The sequence below is a fragment of the Gymnoscopelus microlampas genome (assembly GCF_963454915.1).
Source record: "Gymnoscopelus microlampas genome assembly, chromosome: 7".
Classification (NCBI taxonomy): Eukaryota; Metazoa; Chordata; class Actinopteri; order Myctophiformes; family Myctophidae; genus Gymnoscopelus; species Gymnoscopelus microlampas.
Window position 1 is genome coordinate 42,349,433 of NC_139944.1, and position 14,072 is coordinate 42,363,504.

The window sequence follows — 14,072 nt, forward strand, 5'->3', positions numbered from 1 at the left end:
CAATATCACGACTGCTTCTTTCCTCAATCTCTCTGCGTTCTGCCATGGTAGAGCGATTCAATCGTGACGTTTGCATGCTGCTATGCTCATGTGTGGCTGGTGAGTGTTAGACAAGAAAAGGGGTACTGCCAACCCCCTATACTCATGAACTTAGACATGCTTGACTAGCCCTCATTGACTGGCCCTGCAGAACACAAGCAGCTCTGCAGTGTTGATTTCGTCGACTAAAACTATGACAGAAAATGTTTGTCGACTGCCTTTTTTCACTGACGAAATAAAAATAAAAACTAAGCAAATGATGACTAAAACTAAAACTAAATATAGTGACAATTTCGTCAACAAACAAAAACTAGACTAAAATGTTAGGGAGGGACTAGTGGAGAAGAGATCCAGTAGAACTAAAACAAGTCATTTTATGTTTGGTTGGGAAAATAGCCTATCTACAACCTCACAACGCGTCTAGATCGTCTATTTTCAGCATGCAACCAAGTGTAAAATCAGCCATTACGACGCCATCAAGGCCCAAAGACACTTTGTAGGTTTAAATATAAGAAGAGAAGCAAGTGTCTCAACTAGACACAAGGATTATTTATTAAACATGATGCAACTGCACTTAATTTTTTCTTATACATTCGACCTATACTGTATGTTCTAATACTGTATCAGTGTTTCAGGTCTCTGAAAGACCGTACTTGTTAAGTTATTATAACTAATAACAATTAACATGAATATATACTTGAACCTACTGTAAACAGCTGAGCGCATAAGCACAGACAATAACGGCAAAGAATAGACGTGTCGTCAGAAAACAAAAGTGATAAGTGACATTGAATTTAAAGTTAATTCAAGCAAACGTAATTGACTTCACACAATCAATAGCAACATGAGAGAAACTTTATAGTTGGAGCAAAACATTATTTGGTGATCATTATTCATTCTGGAGTACACCCAATTCAAATTGGCAGTTTATATGCATTGCATGGCTCATATATTATATTCATCATCATGCAAGACTGCTTATTAAAAATGGTTTCCTGGTTTAGGCACCCATAATCTGCCTTTACAGTGCATAGGATGAGAAATTACTTAAAATGAAACAGAACTCCATTATTAATATTTACCAAATAACTTTAGTCAACCCACAAATGTTATCTCTTCCCCCCAGCCTTCAGAATACGGGACAACTTGAAATTGAGGGTTCGTTGTTGCACTGTTTTTGTGACACATTAGTCTGAAGATTGGACGTTAAAATTGCATTTCAAATGGGCTGCGAGGCTAATGGCTTTCCTCCTATTGAATAAATTCCAAGTTGGACGTATACTCACTTGCATGCTAAATAGAAAGCAACAGCCATGTCCTCATGCTCGTTATCTTGAAAAAGAACTTCAGCTGTTTAATGCATTGATCATCGTTCTTTTGAACTCAATCCAGCGAGTGATTTGAAAAGTTTTTTTCAAAAGGGGGCACGATAATGAAGCCAGGTTCTGAAATGTGTTTACCCTCATAAAGATTCAGAAGTCAGCTGCTTTCTCTGTACTTTTGCACCTTCTTCATTTTTGTGGCCGTCTCATATTTTATGTATGAGCCAGATTAATTCTTTCTTAATTCACCCAAACTAAAAAAGCCTGGTTTAAAACTCATGCTGTGATTTGTCGGACTATGCTGATCATTTTATATCCCCATCTCAAAAAAAGAAATATTGCATTATTCAAGGGGCACCATAAGGGGCCAAGAAGAAGTTATGTTCATTTGGATTTTCTTTAATACGTTTGGCCCCATTGGCTGGTGCATTTTCTGTGATCTCTCCAACACAGAATTACATGGTGGTGGAATTGAGAGGTGCAAGGTGCGCGAGAGTGCTTCTTGCTAATGCCCTGGAGAGTTGGCCCGACTTTCTTTTATCTCAAATGAGCAGATCAGAGGACTTGCTGATGGATTGCTGACTGGCTGCAAGAGAGATTTTCAGCACGGCTGGATGTGCTGGAAGACATGTTGCAAGCCTCACACACTTGCATACAAATTATTTTTTGAGCAAGCCGGCAGCTGCATGAATGTTACATGAATGTATACTGTCGTACAACTAAGTATAAATCAGGTTTTCCCCAAGACTAAAGGCTAATTTATACAGTGGTTGTACCTTCATAATGTCAGGGGTGGCACCCCTCTGGCGCCTCTGTGGTACCACCTACTTTTGTGGTACCGCTTTTTTCTCTGTGGTGCCACTAGATGGCGGCAGAGAGCAACTAATGCCCAGACATAGCCAGGTTGTGTCTATTTGAGACAGGGCTGCTTTCAGTCAACAGATAAAAGCTGCAATTGAAGCTGAACTTGTTGAGAAGTGAAACAAATAATTGTATGGGTTATATTATCAAGATGTATTTTGGTAAATTGCACTCAGTGGGCTACTAAATATAACCCTCAGGAATGAAAGGGTGAATGCATTTCAAAGTGATTGTTATTTTTATTTTTTGTAAACATAGAAAATAATGCAGTCCTTAGGATGAATTCAAAAGCAATTGTTTCTTTAAACACAACTGTGTTCCATGGTGGAAGAAGTACACAGACATTTTACTTAAGTAAAAGTAGCAATACCACAATATAGAAATACTCTATTACAACTAAAAGGCCTGTGTTCAAAATGTTACTTAGCCTAAGTAGCCTAACTAGTAACTAAAGTTTTCAAATAATTGTAGTGGAGTAAAAGTACAATATTTGCCTCTGCAGATGTAGTGGAGTAGAAGTAAAAGTACAGTAATACTCCAGTAAAGTAAAATACACCTCAACATTATTCATTAATTTCTAGGCGCCCCAACCTGGAATCAAACCCTGCTCTGCAAATTGTAAGGCCAACCTCTACTCCACTACACTACTGGTACAGTGATAAGTCTGTGGGGTCAGGACATGTCTCGTTCTCTATGTTCTGTGCACTACTCCTTGGAAAGTCAGATAAAAAGCTTGCAGCTCCCAAAGCTGCTACTGTCTGAGAGCAGTAACTAGTAACTATAGTAGTCAACTAAAAGCATTATAAACTACTGTCCGGCACAATTATATTGTTTTAGAATGTGAAACAGAGTTAAATGAACACAGGAGAGTATAATGTACTAACTAACTAAGGACCCCAATTTAAACAAGCCATATGGCTTTCTTATTCCTATTTAGCAGCCAGCTTCCTATTTAGTCGACCTTGGATTTGAACTGTACTTTCATGTGCTTTTTGTCTGCAAACTTCTAAATAAAGTATTCAATCAATCAAAAAACTTTTCATGGTTGGAAAAACAGAGAGAGAATGAGAGTTTTCATCTGAAGAATTGCTGGGATCCACAGAAAATCTCTGCTATCAGTCTGTCTGGCAACAACATGCAAATTAACTGGTTTAGCACCTTGGCCAGGGTCTCTTGTTTGTATAGCCACACTTCATTGTCATCACAATGGACTTAGAGCCCAGGAGTTGTGGCCTCCCCCCACACACACACAAGCACACTTTTTCAATTGCAGTTTGTTTTCATTTGATTTTAAGTGGATTTGCTAGTTTCGTTTTTAGTTTGTGAAAAGGCTTAGTTTTAGTTGAGTTTTTAAATTAGTTTCAGTGTTAATTTTAGTATTATTGTAAGGGTAGTCAGGGGCAATATTCAACAAGCTCAGAATAGTGAAAATGGCAGATCTACAAGCTCACAACACGTTGCATTGCTACAACTGCTGTTGTCATCGGCTGTGTGGAGACAGAAATGAAAATTGATTCAGATTTGTTGCTTCATCATTCTGAATCAGCTTTGCTTAATCATTCATCAAAAGTTATGGAAGCTCTAATGAAGGAACGGGACTCAACTGGTGACGTTGACAGAGAAGCGTCAGAAAGATTCATCAGACTTACAAACATCCCATCAGAGAGAATTTGATGCATTTGGGGTTGACCTTAAAAATGCAGTCGATGCCCACTGAAGACAGAGAGAAAAACTCTAAAAATGTAATGAAAACAAAGTGCAATTGAAAACATGTAGTCAAACAAAAATACAAATGTGTGCGTGTGTGAGGATAAAATCTCTGTTGATTTATCTCTGAGAGGGTAGCCTAAAAATGTATGTATCCACTAGTAAAGTTACTCTGGTTTGGTAACAAACTGTAAAGTGCGTTATAAATAAAAATCCATTATTATTATTATTATTACTCTCAGAAAGTAGCAGCTTTGGGAGCTGCAAGCTTTTTATCTGACTTTCCAAGGAGTAGTGCACAGAACATAGAGAACGAGACACGTCCTGACCCCACAGATTTATCACTGTACCAGTAGTGTAGTGGAGTAGAGAGTGGTCTTACAGGTTACAGAGCAGGGTTTGATTCCAGGTTAGGGTGCCTAGAACTTACATGTGTACAATGTTGAGGTGTTTTTTGACTTTACTGGAGTATTACTGTACTTTTACTTCTACTCCACTACATCTGCAGAGGCAAATATTGTACTTTCACTCCACTACAATTATTTGAAAGCTTTAGTTACTTTGCAGATATAAATTGTTATATTATAAAACATACATATTAACCACTTTAGCCCTATTTTATACCACAGCCATTTGAAAATAGCCGTTCTACAAGGTAGATCAGCTACTTTAAAACCTTTTAGTACTTTTGGTACTTTAAGTATATTTTGATGCCAATACCTTTGTACTTTTACTCAAGTAACATTTTGAACACAGGCCTTTTAGTTGTAATAGAGTATTTTTATATTGTGGTATTGCTTTTACTTTAGTAAAATGTCTGTGCACTTCTTCCACCATGAAACACAGTTGTGTTTAAAGAAACAATTGCTTTTGAATTCATCCTAAGGACTATGCATTATTTTCTATGTTTACAAAAAATAAAAATAACATTCACTTTTAAAGGCATTCACCCTTCCCCTGTTGGTAATAATGTACTGTAGAGTTCATGGACTCACATGCGCCACATGGTGGCCGTTCAGCCACACTACACCTTAAAAAAGGTGTCAAATGTGGCACCACCAAGTAGTAGTGGCGCCTCTGTGGCACCACAGAGGCACTCAGATGGTATTACTGCCATTCTCAAGTGCTAACCACTGTACGTCATCAAACGGCCATGGTAGGTAGGACAACATAAAAAAAAGAAAGAAAACATTCAGCTGAAAATCTTCAGCTTAAAACGTGTTGAGGCATTATGGGTGGCAGTTATTTTTAATCCGCTGGGTATTTTCAAGCTAAGGGAGGCATGCAGCAACTGGGTTTTAGGTGATAAAATGAATAAAAAATAGATAAATGACAAGTAGCTATAACTATTAAAAAAAACGACAAGATATGACAGAGTCATATTATACCAGGTTCCTCATTTCTCTCACTAAACATGGCAAAGTTTTTAGATCCCATATTCTGAGAGGACATTGAGCAACAGCGCCACTTAACATAGAGTTACATACAGTGGCCGAACACAGTATTGTGGGTCGTCTTTAGATCCCATATTCTGAGGATAAGGATAAGGATAATTCCTTTTAACAGGTCGTTCATGAAAGTCCTTGCGGTCTTGTTTCCAATGAGAACCTGTGAGCAATTAGGGGTTAAGAGTCTTGCTCAGGGACAAATTTCATTTCATCGACACATATGCTGACCTGGCCTGGAATCGAACCTGGGGCAACCAGGGTCTCTGGCTCCCTAGGCGGGCTCACTAACCACTCAGCTATGGCCGCCCCTAGAGAGGACACTGAGCCCTCATTGGCTAAAAGACCAGCCAATGAGGAAAAAGTCATGCAAAAGTCAGGACTAGCGAGTGTATATGTACTGTACACCAGGTATTGCAACCTGGTAGAAACATATGCTGCTGACCTGCTTCATCTGCTGTAGTGTCTTGTACTATTTACATCGATATTGACCATGAACCAAGTACTGTACGGCATCCAGTGGTGTAAAGTAACTAAGTACATTTACTCAAGTAAGCTCACAACACACACGTTGTGAGCTTGTAGATCTGCTATTTTCAAACATTTTAGTACTTCTACTTTTGGTACTGTTACGTACATTTTGATACCAATACTTTTGTACTTTTACCCAAGTAGATTTTGAATTCCGGACTTTTACTTGTAACAGAGTACTTCTACATTGCAGTGTTGATACTTTTACTTAAGTAAAACATTTGAGTACTTTTTCCACCACTGATGGCATCAGGGTGCGCGCGTGTGTGTGCGTGCATGTGTGGTGCTGTTGTGTTGGTTGGAACGCACCATGGTCGGCACACTCCCAACGTCAAACTCTGCGTGTGTGTCAGAGTACCCGAGTACCCGAGGGAGTGCGGTGCCCGTTGTGAAGTCAGCCGAATCAGCGGTTCTTCCAAAAGATATTGGTAAGATAAAATCCCTGATTTTATCAATCGGTGTCCCTTTTATGCCCGTAGGCAGTGGTGGACAGTAACAGAGTATATTTACTTGAAGCAATGTAATTAAGTAAATTTTTTGAGTGTCTGTACTTAACTTGAGCATTTGTATTTTTGTATACTTATGACTTTCGCTCCACTATATTTCAAAGACAAATATGGTACTTTTGACTCCACTACATTTCTACAAGGGAAAAACGTACGTTACGAATCAACCACTTAAGCCCTATTTCAAATATAGTGGAATATCATAACTGCAGTGTCGCGGTGCGGAGCGGCAGCCACTTGACACCATGGTTATGATTGCCGTTCTGTGGATTCGTCTATAGATCTGCTATATTTACAATTATTTATATATTTTGAAAATGTCTAGAAAATCTGAATTTGTTTGGAAATGTTCAATACAGCAATGCATTGATAATGAAAATAAATCACTTTGTAATTTGTTCTTTTGAATACATGTATTTTTTTTAAATTGGCTCCAGCTCCCAGCTTGGCACACCTGTTACCAGTTCCCTCATCTATCTCACCTGCCTGCCATCAGCTCATCACCTCCAGTCTATCCACCTGTTTCCTAAGCTTTTCACTGTGTTCCACTTCCTGTCTTTTGATCCAATGAAATCCAATGAAACCGGTCAGATGACTAATGATATCCAATGAAATCCGACAGGAAGTGGAAAACACACAGCCAAGAAACAGGTGGATAAAGCCATGGTCTTCTCTCCACGCGATGCCAGATCGTTTCACAACCTCACGTGTGTTGCAACGCTTTTTGCCAGCTACTGTAATTCAGTCCTAAATGTTCCTAGTGCCTTAGTTAGTTTCTCAACCTGTATTTTGTACTCCTCGTGACTCACTCCTTTCTCCTGTCCTACAGTGACCTTCCTCACCTGCCTTGCCTATAAACACCCTTGGACTTTGACTTTGTGTTGTGTCTGCATTTGGGTACGCCAGTTGAACTCAACTAATCGTGACAACAATCTGGCCAGAATGGACCCAGCAGATATTGTCAGGGTGAAGGAGGCCCTTGCTCATCAGGGACAACGCCTGGCGAACCACGAGCAGCTGCTTCAAAAACTTGCCAATCAGTTGACACAGGTCTCCAGCCAGCTAACTGCCCTCACCAATGCGCAGCAGCAGCCAGTTCAACCACCTGAAGTTGCCAACCACCTGAACTGTTCGTGCTGCAGAGCCACGCATCCCTCCACCTGCCAAATATTAAGGAAATCCAAACACCTGTCGTGAGTTCTTAACTCAGATTCAGCTTGCTTTTGATGCTCAGCCATCTCACTATGGCCGTGAGGCAGCCAAGATCGCTTATGTCGCCAACCTGCTACAAGGGCCTCCCTTGAGTTATTTCAATGCCCTCCATGAGCAAGGATCCCCTCAGTCCAGTCCTTTTCTGAGCTATCCACTGAACTGAAGCGAGTCTACGACCACCCCATACGAGGACAGCAGGCAGGTCAGCAGTTGCTGAGACTCCGTCAGGGGAAGCGCTCAGTAAGAGAATTTGCCTGCGAATTACGGTCCCTTGCAGTGGAGTGTGGTTTGAATGACCTCGCCCTACACTCCGCTTTCCAGAGTGGCCTCAGTTGGGCCATTGGGAGGGAGATTGCTCTTAGGAAGGAGCAGCTCTCTCTTGACGAAGCAATTACAACAGCTATCAACATCTCCGACCAGATGGCCCAGTGGCAGGCTGACCCAGTTCCTCCTAGGTCATGGGAACCCCCCCATCGGGGGAAGCTACAGAACCATGCCATGCGAGCCCAAATTCCCTATGCCTGCAGTCCCCCAGATGAGGAGCCCATGCAGGTGGGCCGGGCCCACCTTACTCGTGAAGAGCGCCTTCGCCGGGTGTAGACTGGGGTGAGTATCTATTGTGGGCAACCCGGCCATTTCCGTGACGCCTGTCCTTTGCGGCCAAAAGAGAAGGCGGGAGTTCTGGTGAGCCAAGCTATCTCCTCCCCCAAACCCCCATGCCAAATGCAGTTCTCTGCTACCCTTCGTTAGCAATCCCAGTCCCTGTCACTGCTCGCCCTGGTGGACTCGGGTGCAGTTGAGAATTTCTTGGACGCTGACGTCGCCTCCCAGATGAACATTACCATCAAGCCTCTTCCCTCACCTCTGCAGGCAAATGCCCTGACTGGTTGGCTCCTTGCCCGAGTCACGCACCGCTCCGAACCAGTGCACCTCCTTGTCTCAGGTAATCATCTTGAACAAATTCAATTCCACATAATCTCCTCCCCTAATTTTCCTGTAGTCCTTGGCCAGCCCTGGTTAAGACTTCACAATCCTCCTATTGACTGGGCTGCGGTTTGTAAGTATGTTAATGCCTATTTAATTGAAGTTTCACTTAAGTACTACTTCGTAAAAGTACACTTTTCATCAGTGTATTTATAGTATATGGCTGAAAAATATACTGAAAAAGGCATTACTTAAAGTACACTTAAAGTATACTTAAAGTTTGCTTTAGTATACTTTATTAGTATACTAATTACTATACTTTATAAGTATACTATTTATGAATATGTTCCCGGATGCTATTAGTAATATACTTCTTAACATTATACTTCTAATATATAGACAACTTCCAAAATAAGACAATTTAAATGTAATTTATAAAAAGTACAAAAGAGTATATTAAGTATACTTCTGAAAAATATATTTAGTATATAATTTTTTCACTTGGGATGGTTTAGAGTATGGGATAGCACCGCAGATGTTTTTTAGGGGTTTTAGTAGCGCCTGGAGCTGGAGGTGGTTGTCACTGAAGATTCGGTGATGCCACCACCGCTTCCATAGCCGCTACCACCACTTCCATAGCCACCCGCTTCCATAGCCACCACCATAGCCGAATCCACCTCCGCCACCACCGGAGCTAGAACTGGAGAAACCTGTGAATGAAGAAAAGAGAGGTTAGTCAATTTCATAGTTGTTTGGGTAAAGGTTTGTTTAATGTTCACGTTATTTTTTTATTCTCTGGTGATGCTCGGTGATGAATAATGATGTTAAAAGGCAGAACTTACCTCCAGAGCTCTGTTGCACATGAATGCTAGCAGACTGTGGACCAGCATTGAGCCTGTTGATAGAGCAGATATGTCTGAGCATACAGTAGTATTTCATTCAACAATTCAGGCAGAATAAAAAGGATAATAAACTTTACATATTTCAGTTGTACTTGTATTGTATCTGAGACTGTTTTTGCGGTGTGCGATAGAGCTTTCCTAAATATTTCAGGCCATAAATGGTATATAGTGTAAAACCACCCACCTTGTCTCCTCTCCTTCCAGCAGTTTCCTGTAGGTGGCGATCTCGATGTCCAGGGCCAGCTTGACGTTCATCAGCTCCTGGTACTCGCGCACTTGGCGGGCCATGTCCTGCTTGGCTTTCTGGAGAGCGTCCTCCAGGTCCTTGATGCGGAGCTTGGCGTCCCTCACTGCCATCTCACCACGCTCCTCAGCCTCAGCGATCTGAGCCTCAAGGTTAGCCCTCTGTTTGCACACAAATGACAGTGGAATTAACCCCCTGCTGCTTTTACAAATGAGTTCACGCTGATTCCATTCGTCATTCGCTAAACAATCGGTTAGACTGGTCAGCTTAAAGAGGTTCTATAATGTATGCCTACCTGTCCCTTGACCGCTTTGATCTCGTTCTGAAGACGGGCGATCATACGGTTCAACTCTGAGATCTCGGATTTGGTTTGCCGCAGGTCATCGCCATACTGTCCAGCCGTTGTCTGAATCTCCTCAACCTGGCGTAGACAAATAAAATATACATGGAAAGTGTTGGAGAAAGTTGGAAAGCATTTAAATAAAGAATACAGAAAAAAAGTAGTCTCTTAATATTGTTTAAACCATTTAGTTTTGATATCTCTTATTTCTTGTCCCTTGCTCACCTTGGTCTTGTACCACTGTTCTGCATCAGCTTTGCTACGGTTGGCGATGTCCTCATACTGAGCACGCACTTCAGCCACGATGGAGTCCATGTCCAGGTTGCGGCTGTTGTCCATCTCCACGATGACTGAGGTGTCCTTAATCTGACTTTGAAGCTCACGCAGCTCCTACACAAGCAATTGATGTTTTACAATTTGTCATCATTCATCGATTTGAACTGCAGTTGCATGGATGGTGATGTCTCACATTCAACAGACATATGACTATGTCTAGTTTTATGTACTAGTACTTACAGCCTCGTAGACGGCCCTGAGAAAGTTGATCTCATCTTGAAGAGCATCACACTTGGCCTCCAATTCCACCTTGTTCATGTATGCGCCATCGACATCCTGCAAAGAGAATTATTGACAAAATGATTTAAAAAGTAACCATGTAGTTTAGTTTCATTCTGCAGAAGGAAATGGCGGGAGGGTCTTGCTCCATTCCTCATCCTTACCTTCTTCAGCAGCACAAACTCATTCTCCACTGATGCACGTTTGTTGATTTCATCTTCATACCTATTCAAAACACAAGGGACCCACTTAGCATGCTCACTCTCTGGCCATCATAAAAAAAAATGTTTTATTTGATTCTTTACATTCACAATTTCATGCCATCAAGTCTCACTTGTTCTTGAAGTCTTCGACCTGGCCCTGCATGTTCCTCAGCTCTCCCTCCAGCTTCATCTTGTCGTTGCCCAGCCCGTCCAGCTGTCTGCGCAGGTTGGAGATGTAGGCCTCGAACATGCTGTCAATGTTGGAGCGGGTGGAGGTCTGTCCCTGCAGCAGGTTCCATTTGGTCTCCAGCATTTTGTTTTGCTGCTCCAGGAAGCGTACCTATAAGAGAGGAGAGGGGAGAGGAGACATTGTCAGTTTGTCACGCGGCAAATACTGTCATTCTAAAATAAAGGTTTGGTAGGTTGAAGCAGTAAAGGCAGAGGAATGAACTGAGTAGTTGTACGGTGTTGAATGTGACTTTTCATGTCCTTTTCTTTATGGCCTTGAACTTCAATGGAGATGAAGGGCGTGTCAGATGGTGATATGCTGCCATGTTAACTTTGAACGAGCAACACGAAAAAAAGACCACACCTTTACCTACATAGCTTCATAGATAGCATGATAGGGATGGGCTTTCTGGACAGGGCACACCCTGTGCACAACCATATCATTTCATAACATATCCAGACTGTGTATGCCATGGAAAATGCTGTGTGTGTGTGTATAGCTTTCAAAAATGCACCCATCTCCTGTCTGGCTATGACTCACCTCACATGCTACACTGATCTCCGAAGGCCACTTTATGTATCGTTTCTATTTTTTTGAGTGGTGCCAACCAGTCCTACATTTGACTTTGTCCGTGTGTCCGTGTGTCCATATGTCCGTCCGTCCGTATGTCCGTCCGTATGTTTGAGCACGGCTGATTGGTCAAGCTTCACGTGACACGTGACAATATGTTGTCACGTGTCACGTGACAACATATTGTTGCTGATTGCAACACAAGGATGCAACCAGTTACACTTTCAAAGGCACCACTCTCTTCACACTGGGTGTGATTTTTATACAACAATGTGCTAAATAAACTAAGCTAAACTAAACAAAACAAGAATGAATGGGAACTGACCTTGTCGATGAAGGAGGCAAAGCGGTTGTTCAGGCCCTTGATCTGGTCCTTCTCATGGGTGAGGACTGCCGAGATGTTGGGGTCGATCTCCAGGTTCAACGGGCTGTGGTTGACTGTGACACCTGTGATGGGGTGGACACCGCCACACAGCATGCGTGGCGCAAGGGTGGCACGGTCGATTCTAGTACGAGATCCGCAACCTGCGTAACTGATACTACAGTATCCAGAAGCACCTGTGGTGCTGCGTGTGGGCACCCCACCACCAAAATAAGATTGGGAACCGGGTCTGCCTCCGCGGAGACTCATGGTTGCTTCTAGGATTGTCGACTCTTGAAGATGATTGTGTGTAAGCAGGAGGAGGACAGAGGCTGAGTGAGCTTCAAAAGGAGAGTCAAGATCCTCTGAGTGTAGTCCTGCTGACACCGCCTGCTTTTATGGTTACACAGAGCTGGGAGGAGGGTGGGTGGGGCTTCCACCTGGAAGAGCAACATTTTAACCACTTCATCCTGCGCTCACACTTTCTCTGTCTATCCTCCTCCTCCTACCCCTACCCCTACCCCTACCCCTGCCTCAGCCCCGGCCCGCCCCAGGCTGTGGCTGGCAGGAGTGGCCAGGCCTGTAAAACAGGTAGTGAAGGGCCCTTCACTACCTTCACTACACCCTGCCTCCGGTCTGGCTGTAGGGGTAGAAAAGTTGAATGAAAATATTTAGAATTTTTTTTTAAACTAAACCTGATATAGTACAGTATTAAACTGACTGAAATGGGCACCTTTTGTAATATCATTGTTGCTTGTCGCAATAGAGATGGCAAGAATCATGTTGCAGGCAGCCAAAGAGGTTTCCACACAATGACATGCTTAATCATATTATTTCCACAAAAAAAAATGTTTGAAATTATTTCATAATGAGCAGCCATGACAAATAACTACATTTTATTTCAAGATTTTAACACACCCGGATTTGAGGCCACAGCTGCTAATCACAGTGAGAACAGAATAGTGAGGTTTACGGTTGTTCTTGCTTGGATGCATTTCTTGAAACTCTAACCTCGTTCTCTTAATTCGAGCAAACGCAGGTGTCAATTGGGGACATGCAAGAGGTGTTCAAGTGCATGGTGGTGGTGCAGGGGTAGGGGATATGGGATAGGGGTAGGGGATAGGGTAGGGGATAGGGGTAGAGATAGGGGTACACAGAGGATTTGTAGCCAGGGAGGAGAACATGGACGCCCAATGAGAGTAGGGTAGAACTTGACTGTTATGTTTTCCCCAGGGGGGTCGATTGGATGTGTAGCAGTGAACAACATGAATAAAACTAAAACAACCATACATGAAATAGCTACGTAATGAACATCTTTTCTGTTCAAGGTTCAAGGTCGTGCTTTATCGTTACATCTCGTGTACAGGTACACAAGAGTAAAACTTATTTTGGTTCGGCTTCCTTCAGACAATGCAGCGGCATAAGTAATAACAATAGAATAAAGAAAAAACGTGAAAAGATTTAAAGAAAGAGCGCAAAAAGAGCAAAAAGAATGAAAAGAGCATCATCAAATCAAATCAAATGTACATGTGCATAAAAATAAAGAAAAAACACTTGGTATGTTGTATACACCACCAGCATTTTTCTTTTTTTCTTTCCAAACCACAACGCTTAAAGTTGACACACATAAAACTAGTTTAGCTGGTAGAACTTAATCTCTTCCTGTCCTCAAGTATGGCCCTTTTGCTCCTGCGATGTAAGATGAAAGCACTGTCTGTACTGATAAGACCCAATTATTGAAATCCCAAACATGGAATATACTTGGACCATGCCACATTTAACTCATTCAGTGCCCAGCTTATTTATGGAAGTTTGGCTCTGAGTGCCACAGGCAAAATTCATTGTAAAGAAAAAAGTGCTTAGGAGCCGCGATACAGCCTTTTTCAGTAAGAAGTTAAACAAAGAGTGAATGGAGCAGAATATATCTTGATATCTTGGGTTCTGAACATTTTTTTTTTTTTTAACAATTTTGGTCATGTCATTATAGGTTAAAAAGTTACTGATCTACAAGCTCACAACATGCTGTGATGTTGTGAGCTTGTAGATCGGCTTTCCCCCCCAAATAATATTTTATTTATTTATTTGATAAGTGGCTTGTTTAAAAATGTGTAGCGCCCTGAA

At 42.0% G+C, this 14,072-nt stretch overlaps 1 pseudogene across 1 annotated transcript; it reads right to left on the reverse strand.

Moving 5' to 3' along the window:
• Positions 1 to 9,050: 9,050 nt before the first annotated feature.
• On the reverse strand, positions 9,051 to 12,236 carry LOC311049494 (keratin, type II cytoskeletal 8-like; annotated as a pseudogene). The gene is made up of 9 exons (XR_014602885.1): positions 11,916 to 12,236; positions 10,923 to 11,131; positions 10,753 to 10,813; positions 10,550 to 10,645; positions 10,259 to 10,423; positions 9,989 to 10,114; positions 9,634 to 9,854; positions 9,390 to 9,442; positions 9,051 to 9,257 (listed from the first exon to the last, which is right to left on the reverse strand). The product of XR_014602885.1 is annotated as a keratin, type II cytoskeletal 8-like (transcript).
• Between the last annotated feature and the right edge of the window lie 1,836 nt (positions 12,237 to 14,072).